Raw genomic sequence first — 4,496 nt, 5'->3', positions numbered from 1 at the left:
TTCTTTGATGCCATTGAAGATGGCCACTCAGACTGAATGTCTTTCCACACTGTGAACATTCAAAAGGTTTCTCCCCCGTGTGTGTTCTTTGATGTCGTTGAAGATGGCGACTCTGACTGAATGTCTTTCCACACTCTGAGCATTCAAAAGGTTTCTCCCCTGTGTGTGTTCTTTGATGACGTTGAAAACTGCTATTGTGACTGAATCTCTTTCCACACTCTGAGCATTCAAAAGGTTTCTCCCCTGTGTGTGTTCTTTGATGACGTTGAAAACTGCTATTGTGACTGAATCTCTTTCCACACTCTGAGCATTCAAAAGGTTTCTCCCCTGTGTGGGTTCGTTGATGTAGGTGAAGACTGCTATTGTGACTGAATCTCTTTCCACACTCTGAGCATTCAAAAGGTTTCTCCCTCGTTTGGGTTCTTTGATGCCATTGAAGATGGCCACTGTGACTGAATTTCTTTCCAGACTCTGAGCATTCAAAAGGTTTCTCCCCTGTGTGGGTTCTATGATGCCTTTTAAGAGTATCACTCTCACTGAATCTCTTTCCACACTTCGAGCATTCAAAAGATTTCTCCCCTGTGTGGGTTCTTTGATGCTTCTGAAGATTGCCACTCTGACTGAATCTTTTTCCACACTCTGAGCATTCAAAAGGTTTCTCTCCTGTGTGGCTTCTTTGATGCCATTGAAGATGGCCACTGTGACTGAATTTCTTTCCAGACTCTGAGCATTCAAAAGGTTTCTCTCCTGTGTGGCTTCTTTGATGCCATTGAAGATGGCCACTGTGACTGAATTTCTTTCCAGACTCTGAGCATTCAAAAGGTTTCTCTCCTGTGTGGCTTCTTTGATGCCATTGAAGATGGCCACTGTGACTGAATTTCTTTCCAGACTCTGAGCATTCAAAAGGTTTCTCTCCTGTGTGGCTTCTTTGATGCCATTGAAGATGGCCACTGTGACTGAATTTCTTTCCAGACTCTGAGCATTCAAAAGGTTTCTCTCCTGTGTGGCTTCTTTGATGCCATTGAAGATGGCCACTCAGACTGAATGTCTTTCCACACTGTGAACATTCAAAAGGTTTCTCCCCCGTGTGTGTTCTTTGATGTCGTTGAAGATGGCCATTCCGACTGAATCTCTTTCCACACTCTGAGCATTCAAAAGGTTTCTCCCTCCTTTGGGTTCTTTGATGCCATTGAAGATGGCCACTGTGACTGAATTTCTTTCTACTCTCTGAGCATTCAAAAGACTTCTCCCCAGTGTGAGTTCTTCGGTGCTTTCCAAGAGTGGAATTCATCCTGAATCTCTTTCCACACTGTGAGCATTCAAAAAGCTTCTGTGCTTTGTTTAATCTTTGGTGAGCAAGAAACGGTCTTCTGTATCTGAAGTACTTTCTACAGTAAAAGCATTTACATGCCTTCATTATAACGTGGTTTCTTCCACTGGAGAACATCATTCCATTCTTGGAGCAGATAGATGGCTTCACTCCTGAATGAGTCGATTGGTGACGGCTGTGGACTGGGATTTCATGGAAGCCCCCTCCTTGGGAAGGAATGGACTTAACCCCTCTCTTCACTGTATGGCTTCCTTCCTGCCTCTGTGGTCCATGTCTGTTAATGACGTTTCCTTCGGCCTGTTCATTCTTGGCTTTTTCCAGTGAGAACCTCTGAAATTCCCCAGCTGACTCCTCGACATCTCCTGCGGGAATAAAGAGGGAGTTTGAGTCACCACCCACACAAGAAGCCAAGCCACCCATCAAGAACTCCTGATTCCTTAGTGTGCATTTCTGTCTCCGGAGCTGCAGGTTGCAACCCTTCCCTGGCCAGCCCTCCAGTAGACCTGTTTTTATATTCTGACTATCTCTCCCCTCTATGAAACTCCTCAGACTTTTTTACCTCACTTTTCCCTGGGATATCCGGTGTTTAAGCACAATGCAGCCCCTAATGGGTCTCAAGGAGCTACAACTGAGCTCAGCCCCAGGAAGAATTCCCAAGATCTCAGGCACCAAAAGGCCTCCCTCCCTCCCTCCTTACCCAGAAAGCGTCTTAACTCCACCCAACCAAAAGTTCATTAGAAGTGAAGCAGAAATCTGCCATGACTGTTCTCTACCTCTTCCCTTGACAGAAGGATGAAGCATACTCACTTCCAGCCCGTTCACTCGGTAAGGAAATATTGTCTTGAGATCCTGTTGAGGAACTCTCCACCTCTTTGTCTGTGTCTACTCCAGTCTCTCGTACATCCGCGCCTTCTTTGGGGGAGAGAGAGAGAAAAGAGGAGGAAGAGTCACACAAGGCCTTTGTCTGTCTCCGCCTCAGTCTGTGACTCCCACCCTGCCTCTCACGCTGTCCACAACACTGGCTACAGTTGCCCCTGGACCAGCCAGGTGTGTCGGCTGCTTTCACTGCCACCTCAACTCCTGGAGGCCTCCCGGGGGGCCGTGATTACAGGCCCAAGCCTCAGAATGACATACTGCTGCTCAATATTTTGATTCACACATCACCGCAATGGCAGCCATTCACACCTTTGGCAAAGATCCTTACCCAGAGAGGCCACGTTCCCATAGTTGTCCAGCATGACTTCCAGGTAGAGGGCTCTTTGGCCCGGATCCAGCAGGGCCCATTCCGCCTCGGTGAAATGCACGGCCACGTCCTCAAAGGAAGCTGGAGACTGAAGAGACTGAAAGAAAAAGCAGATTTCCTCATCAGAGACCGTGCCGAGCGAGACTGCCCTCTGGAAAGAGGCATTCTGGGATGCCCGGGATGGAGAGCATGGCAGGGGTCAAGGGAATGGCGCTCAGAGCTTCTCTCGCTCGGACACCACAGAAGCAACAGAAGGAGCAGAAGCCCCCCTGAGAAAGAAGGGGGGACTTAGGCAGTCCCCTACTCATCTCCCCTACCTGGATTGCAGGGGAAGCCGACGTTTCCACTTCTTCACAAAGACGATGGCTCGACACCGTGTCCTTACTGCCTGTGAGGGGAGAATGTTGGAAGAACAGGCGTTAGCCTAGACTTCATATTTTGTTTGAATCCTGCTTCTTTTTAAAAAAATTTTTTGAATTTTTGAGGGAATACAAAATAAAGAAAAGGGGTGAGGAAAAAGAATAAAAGGTAAAATTACCAAAACACATTATAAATGGCACTTTTTACAAATATAAAGGACAATCCTTGATTCAAATAGGTGAATTTTTATGGAAAATATATGACATAACTTTAAAAACCACTATAGCAACCTGCCAACAACAACATTCTACCACTTTCTTATAATATATTAACATTTCTATTCTCCCTTATCAATTTTACCAGTTATACGGTAAAACATAAAAATTTTATATGATTTTAACATAAGTGTTTGTTGTGATAAGAATCATATGAAAGAAAACATCTTTAATGTTTCATACTGAAACCATCGTATAATATTAACCAATCAACTACATGACTATCGGCCTTGGTGGCGTTGGGGTATAAACAGAAAGAACACATTTCAGATTTCTGTGACACTTGGAACTTATCCTGTGAACCCCAGAGCTCAAAACTGTGACAACATCTATGCTCAATCCGACCAAAGGCCCTGGCACATGCCAATCTCCCACTGGCTGGGCCCTCCCACAATTCCTTGAGTCCGGGCTTCCGGGAGAAGGCATGCAGAAATTAGGTCAAACTGTACATCACAATCTCATTTGTCCAAAAACCCAGATGTGACATTAGCACCTCTGAAAAATCTAGGGTAATATCAAGGCGTTTCTAGACTGTCTACTGATGCTCTGATGTCACACGTCTTGATTTTCAACAGGATGAGACATCACCATGACAACCACATGCACCCCTGGCCCAACCCCCAAAGTTCCCAGGGATGCCGGGTTCACTTTCCTTTTTTGAGCCACCTTGAGTCCCTCTAACGGAAGGTATGTGAGATGGGAATATTTTAGTTAACACATGGAATTCACTGCACAGGAAGTGGTGGCGGCTACAAGCACAGACGGCTTCAAGAGGGAACTGGATGAACATATTAAGCCACAAGGTATAGGTGGCTCAAAAAAGGGGCAGTGATGCTCTGTATTCTTGGTGCTTGTGGGGCAATAGTGGGAGGGGTTTAGGAGCTCTGGTCTTGCTGGTGGACCTCCTCATGGCCCCGGGTTTTGGCCACCGTGTGACACAGAGTGTTGGACTGGATGGTCCACTGGACTGATCCAAACTGGCTTCTCTGATGTTCTTATGTCCTGATCAGAATGGAATTGTCCCCATGAATCTGTATAATTCCCCCTTCAAGTAGTGGCTACCATGGAACTGAGTCCCAGAAGTCCACTCTGTGTGGTGTGCAGAAGTATTTCTTTTTTCTCCTCTCCCGAACCTTCTATCCAACAACTTCACAATGTGTCCAGATTTGGGCACAAGGCACCCTTACCGCGTGAGAGGGCATCCTGGGCACGCTCCGGGGCCTGCACCCACAGCTCCTCCTCCGAAGGAGATCCTTCCTCCTCAGAGAACTTTGCTTCCATCTTTACA

General features: G+C 46.4%; 1 pseudogene; it reads right to left on the bottom strand.

Moving 5' to 3' along the window:
- LOC107107629 overlaps positions 1–4,489 on the bottom strand; it is a 7,059-nt pseudogene extending 2,570 nt beyond the window's left edge.
- Positions 4,490–4,496: the final 7 nt, after the last annotated feature.

Source organism: Gekko japonicus, unplaced genomic scaffold (genome assembly GCF_001447785.1).
Source record: "Gekko japonicus isolate JY-2015 unplaced genomic scaffold, Gekko_japonicus_V1.1 scaffold5252, whole genome shotgun sequence".
Classification (NCBI taxonomy): domain Eukaryota; kingdom Metazoa; phylum Chordata; class Lepidosauria; order Squamata; family Gekkonidae; genus Gekko; species Gekko japonicus.
Note: the sequence above shows the minus strand (reverse complement) of the source record. Positions and strands in the feature narration are given on the sequence as shown.